At 35.0% G+C, this 13548-nt stretch overlaps 1 long non-coding RNA gene across 1 annotated transcript; it reads left to right on the forward strand.

Annotated features, from left to right (window-relative positions):
* The first annotated feature begins 10228 nt into the window (after positions 1-10228).
* LOC148867276 (uncharacterized) lies at positions 10229-12305 on the forward strand. The gene is made up of 2 exons (XR_016110841.1): positions 10229-10812; positions 12084-12305. It is a non-coding gene; the product is annotated as an uncharacterized LOC148867276 (long non-coding RNA).
* Positions 12306-13548: the final 1243 nt, after the last annotated feature.

The following is a 13548-nucleotide window of genomic DNA, read 5'->3' on the forward strand; positions in this document are numbered from 1 at the left end:
TATTAGTTTGCCAGTTCGTGCCAGGGCCAGGCCGCTAAGTCACGTTTGGACCAAAGTAACTCGGCGAAGGGAGTAGATTGCTACTTTTGGCCCATAATGAATAATTCGATGAGCTTGTAAGCGTCGATTCAATTCCTTAGGCTCTGGGAGTGACTCACAGTCTGCTCCTTGATTTTGCCCATGTCGAAGAGACGACTGGGTCTTATGTGGTGAGGAGGTCTTCGCTAGTTCGGTAATTTGACCCTTAGGCTCTAGGAGCGACTCGCAGTCCACTCTCCTTGATCTTGCCCATGTCAAAGAGGCAACTGGGTCTTATATGGTGACAAAGTCTTTTATTAGCTCAGCACCTTAAAGCTACGGCTGCGCTGCATCAGCCTCATTAGTGACATCGGTTACCCACTCCTACAAGAAGCTACTAGGAGCTCGACTTACGAGGGCAGCACTACTGACTTTAGGGTGCCAGCTCGCACGAGATCCTTGATAGGCTCGACCAGCAAGTGTGTCAATGCAGTCTATTGGCCGCCAACTCCTGCGGAAGCCACGAAGAGCTCATCTTTGTAGAGGGGACCTCGCGAAGAGGACTGATGAAGCTTTATCCAAGTTGAAATAAAAATGGTAGAGGTGCTTAATCTATTAGCTATCAACTTCCTGCATAGTCTTTGAGTTCATAAAAAATGGAAACCATAAAGCGAGTGCTTTAGTTTCTAAAAGTGAGGACGTAAGAATAGGATTTAGCCTTTTAGAGGATGAGAAATTAGATTTTTGTAGTGTTTCCCACAAACGGCGCCAAATGATGTATCAATTTTTTGTGATGGCCAATTTTTTGTGCTAAGTACCTCGTCATTCAGTCTGCTTCCAAGTGGCAAATGACTCAGGCCGAAGTGGAGAACTTTGGCTGCACGTTGTAGCATTGTAACGTTTCCCACAGACGGCGCCAAATGATGTAGCGCAATCCGATTGCTCCCTGCAGGAGATGATCTGGCTACCAGCAACGACGGGCTCGATGAACCTACAAGAGACGAACCAGAGAACTTGGGATTGTTTACTCGGCAAGGTTGCTCTTATGCTTAAGTTAGCACTTGGTTGCGAGCTAAAAATGATATTAGATTGTGAGAGAGCAAGAGAGCAGAGATTACACCTCTTTCTTTCACCCTTGGGGGGTGAAACCTTTATATACTGGAGTCCTTGCAGGTTCGGTGTAGTAGTTCTGGAATTCTCGCTGCGACAGAATCCATTTCCGTATTAGTTGGGGATAACGCTACCAACCAGTAAGGCTGACCATTTTTGCCTAAATCGGGGAGTGGGGAGATGATATTTAGCCATTACAAGGTACGATCCCGTAAGACGTAGAGCACGGTGATGAGACCTCCGGGGTTGCCATGCGGTGGTCGGTCAGCATTGCCTGAGCTCGTGCTCTTTAGATCCAACCTGATATGAATGCTGAAGTGCCTTGGAACCGAGGTGGTCCTGATGTAAACTTGCACCGAGGTATACTCATCCAGAGGTAGACTTGTCCCGATGTGGTCCTATTCCGAGGTGGTCTGGTTATCCGAGTTCAATCCATTGCGGACTTGGCGTGTCAGGCTGAGCTGTTATCCTACAAGTTAGGTCGCTGGTTCGGCATAAAGGCTGGTTGCCAAGTTGGCATCAGTGCCAAGTCGCCAGGTCAGCACCTATACTAGGTCGCCAATTCGGGACACCATCAACTTGACAAGTTGTTGCTTGAGTGGTTCCGGGTGTCACCTAGTGTTCTGAGATGCCATGTTTCACAATGTCATTGGAGGGCCAAATTCGCCCTCATTAGTTTCCAATGCTAAATCTCTCATTCAACAATGGTGGGGTTCACTTCTTCTACAAAGATTGAAACTCCTCTTCCGTTTCTTCTCAACAAACCCCTCCGAAATCCAAATCCGATTGCAAATCACCGGAGAAAATCACTGCATTTGTCAAAGCCAAATCTCTCATTCAAAGATGGTGGGATCTCTGTTCTCTTCTTCTAAAAGACAAAAATTCCTCCTTCATTTCTTCTTAGCAAAACCCTAAAATGAAAAAAAGAAAGTAAAAGGAGAATGAAAATAAAAGAGGGTTGGGGTCGGGCAAAGGGTTAGGACACGTCCGGCATTTTAAAAATTTTTAAGCCTAATCGTCATCTGCTAACCTGGTCGTCTGGGTTGACGGTTCAACCGTCCAGGTCGATGATTTATTAACTTGGTCAACGGTTTTTCATTAATAAACTGTCTGGGTGACAGTGCGGACGGTGCGACCGTATGGGTTAACGGTGGGTTAAAAACATTGGTTAAAAGATGTCCATAAGGGAGTAAATAGATTCAGTTTCCTAATTAATTGTCATTGAGTTTAAATAGCCTTAATCCTTATGTCTGTTGCTTTTTTTTTTTTTCCATAAATTTAAAGATACCAAAGGATTTTGAGGGATTTGAAAAGCAAAAAAATAAAAATAAGGAAGGGAGAGAATTGTAGGGAAGCCAATGAATCTAGGGCCTTTTTGGTTCATGGGAATAGGGGTTTGGAATTGGACTTAGAATAGATTTTTCCGATTCCAACTGTTTAGTTGGATGGAATTGGATTCCCATTCTCATTTCTGCTGGAGTGGCATTCTCCCATTTGGGAAAATGTTCATTCCCTCCCCCACTCTTGAGAATGAAATCTCATTTCAGTCTAATCCAATTTCAATTTCAATTACTGTTTGAATCAAACAGTCCATTTCGATTCCGACTCAGAGACTTTGATTCCAATTCTAATTCTGATTTGACTACGAACCAAAAAAGACCCCTAGTTGAATGATAAACCCTTCTTTAACTGGTCCCTATTAGATCAAATTGGGTGAACAGATTGGAAGCAATCGGCCATATACTGAGCAGCCCTGGCACCTATCTTTTCCTTTTAAACATGCTGGCATCTGAGCCCCTCTAAAGCAAGCCAAAGAACAGCAAACAAAGGAAAGAAGACGTCCAAGTATTATATATTATGTAAACTGTAAAATCCAGGTTAAACTGAGAGTTCTAGTATTAGGTCCAATCCTTGGACGAAACCTATCTATGGGCCCAAAAAATTTCTGATCCGGGCAATGTCAAATTTGTGAAATTGGGAAAGTTGGTTTTGGTCATCGCTACTCGCTAGTGAATGCCTCCTAATTTGTCCATATTCTCTTTCAGGCAGGCTTTAACATCAGCCATCAGGTGTATGATTGATCCAGTCTTGTCATGGCCCAGTCCACCAACCTCACGTACAGGTCCATTGGGCCCTAACTTGGGTCTGGATCAATCCACCAGGCTAGCAAACCAAACCTTCACCAGTACTAAGTACATTTATTATCAATTATGTAATTATCTATAAGCTTTCATGCTTTAATTTAGGATTGTTTCTCTACCCATGTCCAACATCAATAGGATTGTTTCTTATCGTCACTTTGGCCCACATAGAAGAATGTCACTGCCTGTTATAGGATTATAGATTTGAAGCCCATGGGTTAGTGAATATGAGATCCACTAGCTTGTGAGTCCAGATATATAAGAATCTAAGAAGTACAATAATGAAAAAAATACAAGTACTAAATATGCTTGAGATTTACAGGTATGTGATAGTCGCGTCTTGTCGGTAGGGGATGCGGGCTCCTACCTTACACAATGCAAAGTCTCCCCACCAGCTAGGAGTTCGGATGGACAACATCTCCCCATGACAAGTACAAGAAATGTTTACAATAGACGCTGAGATGCGCATGTGGTGGATTTTAGTGATGAAGTGACATTAAGGTGGGGCATAAAAACTACATGTGTGAGGAAAGGAAGGAAAAATAGGTCTATATGAGCTTTTAGGTGAGAGGACTTTTTGACCCCTCTCTTTCTTTTCTTGTATATATCTGTATCTATACTATTTTAAAAAGCAAGAATTGATTCAAGAATATTTCTGAAATTTTTTGATGACCTCTAAATTTAAATTTTTTGATAAAAATGAGATCAGATATGATATTTGGTTATTGATATTAAATGAGTTGAAAAGATGTAATTTTAAGATATTTAATGCACTCAATTCCTTCTCATTAAATCCAATATTTAAGTTATTAACTTACATTTATGTTCATTGAATCATATATGTAAACCATTTTGTTTCTTCTCATCATTAAGTTCTATTAATTAAATCCACACTTAATAAATTAATAATTTCAATAACATAAATGCTTCAACTTTTAAAATCTATCTAAAAAAAATAGTGTTTTCATCTAGGTGGTGGTAAGAAATTAAACCATTTTGGATCAAATGGGTTAATCCATGTTGCCATGATTAAATAGTGAAATTCAAAAATAGATAAAATGAAAAAATTAGAAATTAAAAAAATTTGGGAACATTTTAATATAAATATTAAACAATAATAAGTATGATAAATAAGAAATGTTTTTATTAATGATGTAAAAGGAATGTTGTTGCCCCGATTAAATAATAAAAAAAAAATTGGTAACATTTTTAAAATACATATTAAACAATAATAAGCATGATAAATAAGAAATGTTTTTATTAATGATGAAAATAAAATGTAAATTTTAAAACCAATTGGAAATAAAAATAGTTTCTTATTCTCTTTCATTAAATCCTATATTTAAAATATACTTTTCTCTTCGTTTAATTATTGTAATTAAATCCACAATATTAATTTTAATAGTATAAAAATAAATATTTTGAAAACAAAACCATTTTCTTCCCTCACGGTGGTAGACAAGCAATTCGATTAATAAATAATATCATAATTAAATAATAAAAAATAAAATAAATAAGCATGAAATGTAAGAAGTATTTTTATTAATTATGAAAATCGAACGCCAAATTTAAAATCTACCTAGAAATAAAATGGTTCCATAATCAAATAATAAAATTTGTAAAAATAAAAAATACAAAGAATCACAAAAAACAAAGATAGAGAAAATTTTGGGCACATATTTAATGTTTTATGTTTATAAAAAATAAAACATTGGGTACATTTATGATATTATGCATTCATTATATTGAACAAAAATAAGTATTATACATAAGAAATAATTTTATCAATGATGGAAATGTAATACAAAATTTAATATCAACCTAGAAATCAAACTATTTTTCTTTTTGGGTGGTGGGTTAGTGGTTTGGGTCAAATGATATCATTGACAAATAAATATTAAGTGCGATAAGTAAAAATTATTTTATATAATGTAAATGAATATATAATTTAAAGGGAAAATTATAATCAAAGCCAGTTGTACATTTTAAGTTCGGTTACAGGTTGGTACAAAAACCAACAAAACTTTGACAACCAGTTTTACATTTCAAATTATAAAAACCCCACCATGTCATCAAATGCTTATGTGGCTATTACCAACATGGGACTCTTAATCCATATTAGACATAGCAAAACGCCTATACTGAAAATAAGTTTTTAGTTTCTCTCCCACTCCCTTTGTCTCTCGATCTCCCTCCCTTCTCTGATTTCTCTCACTCTTATAGTCATCTCTTAATATCCTGCTCCCTCTATCTCTCCCACTCTCTCAGCTTCAATTTGTAACCAAATCAAAACCCCTCTCTCTCTCTCTCTCTCCCCCCCCCCCCTTAGTCTTTCTCCCACTCCCTCTTTCTTTCTTTCTTTTTTTTTTTTTTTTTTCTTACAAACTTATACAATATTAATAAGATTGTATAAAAGAACTTAAGGGACCAACCATTTCTACAATCAAATTTTAAATTTCTATCAAGTTGGTGTAAATTTCATAATCAAGAGTTTCTTGTGAATTTTTATCAAATTGATGTAATGATTTTTGAACCATACCAAACTAGTCTCATGTTCTTTTATACGATCTTATTAATACCATATAAGTGTTAAGAAAAATTAAAAAAAAAGAATGAGGGAACAAGAGTTTCTTGTGAATTTTTATCAAATTGGTGTAATGATTTTTGAACCATACCAAACTAGTCTCATGTTCTTTTATACGATCTTATTAATACCATATAAGTGTTAAGAAAAATTAAAAAAAAAAAGAATGAGGGAACAAGAGAGAAAGAGAATAAGAGAAATTGAGGAAAAACGATAGGTAGAGAGAATAAGAGAAATTGATAAAAAGAATGTAAATACAGAAACAAAAAACCCATTTTTATTTATTTTCAAATCACACAGTTGTTGAGCAGAGAGACAATTGTGAGAATGAGAGAGAGAGAGAGAGAGAGAGAGCGTGAGATAAATTAAAATACCTATTTTATTTTTCAATCATCCAACATTAAAGGGCAATTTTGATATTAGCTCTTTGTTGTGTCCAACATGAATTAAGTCCCACGTTGGCAACAACCACATAAGCCTTCGGTGACATGACAAGGGTTTTTATTATTTGAAATATAGAGGCAGTTGTCAGAGTTTTGTTAGTTTTTGGACCAACCTGTAGCCTAATTTTAAATGTACAACCGGCTCTGACTATAATTTCCCTAATTCAAAACTAATCTAAAAGCAAAGTTAATTTCTTATCTAGATGGTGGGTAAATGACGGAACTTTTCAAAGAAACCCATGATGTCGTAATTGAATATTAAATATTTAAAAAAAAAGATAGAACATCAAAAATGAAAATGTATAGAATTTTGTCGAAAACATTTGAGAACTTTTCTAATGTTATATTTCACCATATTAAATAAAAATAATTGTTAAAATAAAAGTCATTTTTATTTATGACATAAATGGAATACAAAATTTAATAATAATAATAATAATAATAAATAGATATACAAAAGTTATATATCTATTGATAGATAGATAGAGATGTGCCCTAAGGAAAATTAGATTTGCTCCTCATAGAAGTCGCATAACACCAACTCCACATTACATTGCATCCAAGAACCATGCATTGGGGACATCTTCCTAGGAATGACAACATCAAGTACAAGATATATTCTTAATTTGTGGCTAAAAGTGCTATAAGGTTTGTGTGAGATGCATGCTCTAGGGAGAAAATCTGGATTTTCTCTAACCACCTCTTTTCTAAGGCAAACATATTATGAGAATCCCTAAGTAAATACAAATTTTATTCAATTTTGTTTTTCTTCTTACCCTAAATGCATGGTTTAACCAAGTAATAAATAAATAAATAAATAAATAAAAATACATGCACTTGATAATTTAGGATGAACTCGTCATTTCTTACTACTTTCAGTATAAGGTAATTATAAATTTATATATACTCTAAGGTGGCATTTGATAACACATTTCAAACGGCTGAAGTTTGAAAACTTTGTTTTTCAGATGCCACTAGTGTTTGGGATTAGGTTTGATTAGAGGCTATGAAACACAAATTCATATCTCAATTGATAAGACTTGGTTTCATGTCTTACCAAAATCATACACATTTTGGATGTGATAAAAAGGCACTAATGCCCTCATTATTTATTATTATTGTTATTGTTGTTGTTGTTATTGTTGTTGTTGTTGTTGTTGTTGTTGTTGTTATTATTATTATTATTATTATTATTATTATTATCATTATTATTACTTTTTAAATAATATTATTTCATAATATTAAAAAATATATTAAACATTTTTATAATATTTATTAATTAAATATTTAATACTCTTTATATTATTTATAATATTATCAAACAGTCTATTTCTAAGGGTATAAACTTTACAATTTCATATGTTGGAGAGTTATTCCAACTCAAATTATCTTATCTTTTTAGAACCTCTAAAAAGAAGAAAATCATTTACTTCTTTTTTAGATTTTAGACTCATCAAACCTATACACCTTAGTGTAAGCATATTTGTGGTTGCACTGCATCAAAAATTTGATTAAAATGAAATATCCATTTTTGCCCTTTGTTTTGGCAATTAAGGGCAACTTTTTGCCCTTAATATCAATAAAAAATACTATTTTTATGTAATAACCAAAACGAGGTATTTTTTGGGGAAAATATCAAATAAAGGTAGTAGCATTGCTCATCGTCTTCCTCTGCCTCTCTCCGACGATGGCCTACCACCCTATTAACCAAAACTGTGTAAATTCTCTTCCTTGACATTCGTATACCAGATACAGAGAAATATGATCATAAACTTTAGGTTCATGGACCTCCTCACGGCAATGGCCTACAGTTTACAAATATGTACTTTAGATGTAGACAACGTGGTACACTGGTACTTGTCGTTGCGGGAATTGCAGCGAATCCAATAGGGAAGACGGTGTACGCCGGTACTTCCTCCAACGTCGGTAGTTCTGCTAGGTTCACATCAGTGGATGTATTCTAGGTTTCTTCTTCAAGTGTGCAAGATAGGGATGTGTAGTATAATATAGCCTCGATGGATGGGTATTTCCATTTCAACGCTAATGGAAGTTGAGTTGTGCAGTTCTTCAGAGCTGGATGCAGAGGCAGAGCAGTCGATGGGAATGCCTCCTCTGCCCCCTCCTACGCCGTCGAAGCGGATGAATATAGAGGCAGAGGAGGAAGATGAGCGACTGCGCTTTTTTTATATTTTTCTAATAAAAGTTATCCCATTATTATTATTATGTAAAAATATTATATTTTATTGATATTAAGGGCAAAAAGTTGTCATTATTTGTTAGAATCCCTTATTCGAATTACAGTAATGTGCATGCATGCATCAACACCCATTTACTAGGAATTTTGCCATATAAAAATGGCTTTCTCATTTTTGGACCCTATATTTGTTCGCTAAGACCCGCTATCCCACAAAATCTACTTTTCAATGTTTGGTTCATGAGAAAATTTTGCAAAATGTTTGATTTCATTCCACATTGATAAATGTGGTGGCATGGCATAGTAGTATTTGAATCTTGCCCTGTGGCATGTTGACATGGCGATATTAAAAAATTCATGGATATTGAAAATATAACATATTCATAGTATTTTAAGTTAACAAAAGTAGCTCTCAAAGTCATAAATTATCATATCATATATAGTTTTCCTATGTTCATAACAAGCACATACTTGCAACTATCATTTAAGCAAGTATAAAATTGACATAACCACCAAACTAACTACCGTAACAAAATGACTATTGGTTGTGAATGGGGTTCTTTCAATGCCTTCACCTCTGTGTCAATATCCTTTATGTAGGTCCTAGAAGTGTTCTAAACTATAGGGTGTTAGGGTATTGGATATAAATTATGTTGACACCATTGCAATTGAAATATGACTTCTTCATACGTGCTATACTTGCAAAAATTGCTCTGCTAAATCTATGCACTTGGGCATTGCACTCTGTCCATGTGAAATAAATTCTTGGTTGGCGCACTTTGAACACAATGTAATATTTTTTCATTTTAGTACGTATAAACACAGAAACACGTATTCCATCAAAATTATATCTAATATCATATTGGCAAGAGCATTTATTCACAAGAAAAAGTATCTAATATCATAACCAACACATTGGAAAAAATAACCACACAATGCAGTAGTGGATTAAACCCAATGCATACATAACCTACAATATGACCGTGACAATGAGGAAAAAAGACAACCACGTTATGTTGTGGATCAATTAAGTGCATATATAACCTGTAGTAAAACTTGCAAATAAATCAATCATCAAATCCAACACTTGCTATATATGGGTACTTGCGAATATCATATAATGAGTTCAACCTGTTAATCAAAGAGTTGAACACATGTTGAAGCTAAACGTTTAACCATCTACATTGTTCAAGAAATCCACTCATACTAAACTGGAGGAAGAAAACCCCGTTTAAATTCATCAATTCAAGTAATATATCATTCATCTGCATGGAAACCTGTGAATCCAAATACTGAGTAAGAACTTGATCATTGTATTCATTTAAGTCATATCATACATCAATTCAAGTAAACAATCATTCATCCACATAGGGACTTGTGAAACCCATATAATGAGTAAAAACCTATTAAGCAAAAAGATTAGAAATTGATCATAGTATTCATTTAACCATTCAAGTAATGTTCAAGTCTTCCATCAAAGCAAGGCCGAATCCATTGATTGATCAAAACATAGCCAATAAAAGTATGTTTCAATCATCTATCAAAACAAGTAATGTTTAAATCATGGTTTTCAAAACCGGACCGGACCGGAAAAACCGGTAACTGTTCAGCCACCTAGGTCCGGTTATACTATAAACGGGTAAATCCTCAAAACCTATTGAAAAAGTCAGAAAACCGCTGACCCGGGCGGTCGAACCGCTAAATCGTTTGACTTGGGCAGCGGTTCGTGGGTTACAAATTTTATTTTTGCCAATATAAATAAAATAATAAAAACAAAAATAAAATGACATATATTCCCGATCTCCCTCTTACGAATGTTTAGGGTTAGAACCCTTCCCTCATCTCAGCCCTCACACCCAACCGATCACCTGCGGCGGCCATGACCTACGACGTCTGACGATGATACATAGTGACTGACAATGATTCACGGTGACCGACGATGGCGATGAGCTTCATCTAAGACGGTCAGCATGGATTTTGCAGCAGGTCCAGCAGTAACCTAAAGTCTTAACGACTTGCAGCGGCTGCCAATGATTTTGTAACGGTAGAAAACGGGATGCCCAGGCTCCGGAGGCAATGGTGGCTGAGTAGGCGATGGAAAGCGGCGGCCAGCGATTTTGTAGTTGTGGGATACGAGATACCCAGACTCTAGAGGCAGCAACAATTGATGGCTGAGCAGGCGATGGACAACGACAGTCGACGATTTTGCAACGATGGGATACAGGATACCCAAGCTCCAAAGAAGGCAGTAGTTGGTGGCTGAGTAGGCGGTGGATTTTGGACGGTTATGTTGTCGTCGACACATTGATCCGGTGGAGATAGGTGAGTCGACATTCCTACAGAAATGTGCATCTACATCTTCAGAGTTCAGATACACACTGTGCTGCTGAGTGTTGACTACTATCAATTAGTACTCCAGAGTCCGGATGCCGGACATATGTGATACGGGTCCAACTGTAACCTTTGTGTATTTCTCCATTTTTTTTTACAAATTTTTTGTGTTTTTATGTAGTTTTTTGGATTTTTTTATATTTTCTGCACATTTATGAGTATGATTAAATACAATATAATTTATTTTTATTTATTTTTATTTTTTTTGTATTTTTTGGTTTTTTTTTGTAATTTTTAGAATGTTTTTATAGTTTTGTTGTATTTTGTATTTTCTATGTATTTTGTTATTTTTTTATTTAGATAGTTTTGTTTTTCTGTATTTTTTGAATTTTTTTTGTATTTTTTCTATATTTTATTTTTATATTTTTTTGGTAAGAATATTTTATTTTTATATTTTTATGTGTTTTGTACTGTATTATTTTTGTATTTAGATAGTTTTATTTTTTTATTTTTCTGTATTAGTTTCTATTTTTTATTTGATTTTATGTTATTTTTATTATTTATAAATATATATATATATTTAATTTTTAATTTATTTATGATGTCACGGATCAAACCATTCAACCTGGACGATTGAACCACTTAACCGGAAATCGGTCCCCTGATGGTTCTATTTTCGATTTGCTTTTAAAAACCTTGGTTCAAATCTTCCAAAATATTTAACCATAGCTAAGGAACAACCAATAAAACATAACAAAAAGTGTAGTATTAGTAAACCAAGTATTCAACAATGTATCCAAGAAAGGGGTATTACAAAATAAGTTCAATGAAGTAGGCCCAACTTCAAATCCTGCCATGCCTTCCTCAATTCCAGGGCCAAGGCATAAAATGCTATTTCTTGGTTTTTAGACTCAGACAAGTAACCAATTGCCCTTATGATGAAGGAGGGATTGTAATCCCCTAAGCTCAACACATCCTCATAAAATTTTTCCTTCTTGAGGAGCCTAATTCCCTTTTCAACAATGGAAGTCAATGTCTTAATGTTGGATGCAATCTCATGTACTTCTTCAGCAACAACAACTGCATACAACTTTCTCTTCCCTAGACTCCACTTAATTGAGCCATCCTCAAGTGGCTTAGCTTGAAGAGTTGAACCACTGACATTGTCTCCTTCAACCTCATCGAATACATGCTCTTGCATTGTTGGCATGCTAGTGGTTTCATTCAACAATGTTGCCTTACGCCTGTTTAGTTTCCTACAGTGAATGCCCCGGCTCCAATTACTACTTGATCATTTTCACATACTATGGCTAGTCATAGTTACGGATGGATTTTCTTCTAAGTTGCTTTGCTTCTAGATGTCCCTGTTTAGTTGTAATGGATCAATTGTAATAATGTCATATCTTATTTGTTTATTGTAATACTTAGGCTACATATCATATTGAAGGTTACCTAAATATACTCATTCCATACACGAAGCTCTACATCAATTGTTTTAATGATGTCTTTCCAAGGAAAACCACTAGAATTGATGATGTTCGTTTTTGTAGAGAAGTTCTTCTTTATGGCCTTCATGCAATTCGTACAGTGGTTCTACGTACACCCCACTTCAAATTTAGAGCTTATGGCTCTCACAGTTGTAATGTATAGTGGAAACTTAAAGATTTTGTCCACCTTGTTACCAAGGGTGACTTGCTCTAATAGAATCTCAATTTATGTGTTACCCATTTTAATTGTCCACTCGTGTTAGTCTTATTAGCTCTACCATCAGTTTCACTAGATTGAGTAACCATGTCTAATAAAACCAAACAACAATAGCTCAGGTTACATAATGAACATAACAATATCCAAACATCTAGTGTGCCACCTCAACTAGTTCATATCAATACTTCAACCATTCAACCGAATTTATATTAAGTACCTTCATTTCAATCAACAAAAGCACACATACTACAATTAATACTACTAAGAGCCAACACATGAAAGTTGTGTTCTTAACACAAACTACTTAAAGAAAATAAGATAAAAATGGTAATAGTTCAATCAAGAGTACAAGTCCATGATGATGTCAAACATAGAAATCCGTACGAAGATCAAACACAGAGATTCAATGTCGATGCCTAGATCAAGTTAATAGTTTGCCTACATTTGGTTTGCTATCTCCTCTATAAGATGGTGTCCTTCTCTGACACTCATTTTTACTATTGCGTTGAGATGGTTGTGATACCTAAAGTATCATCAACCACATTATCAACCACTTCTCCATCATCTGCATCAATCTCTGCACCTTCAACTACCTTGTGATCATACTGAGACATGATCTGAACATATGGATCCACTCCCATAACATGTAGTTTCTGTTCCCTTGTCGGTGCACTACTTAATATGTAAGATTCCGATGAAACAGCCTCCCATCCAAGTAGTACATAAGTGAAAAGCAAGTCAAAAGAACATGAAACAATGATATTTTCTGTTGGGTAGGACTTACAACTGCAAAATCTAGCTACATCTACCAGTGAACCTTCATAGGTATGTGCATCCTATGAATTGCCCCAACACAATCCTACCAAACAAGTCATATTGATTGTACTATGTGATTCATTACCTAAATAAATATAGATAATTGACCTATGTAATATTGACACTATCGTTGCCTTAAAATGTGACCAAAAGTCTTGTTGGTTTCTAATCTTTGGTGGTGTGTTAGTGCTAGTTGGTTGGACCAAG

Source organism: Nelumbo lutea, chromosome 3 (genome assembly GCF_056320005.1).
Source record: "Nelumbo lutea isolate HS-2025 chromosome 3, American lotus-T2T, whole genome shotgun sequence".
NCBI classification, from domain to species: Eukaryota; Viridiplantae; Streptophyta; class Magnoliopsida; order Proteales; family Nelumbonaceae; genus Nelumbo; species Nelumbo lutea.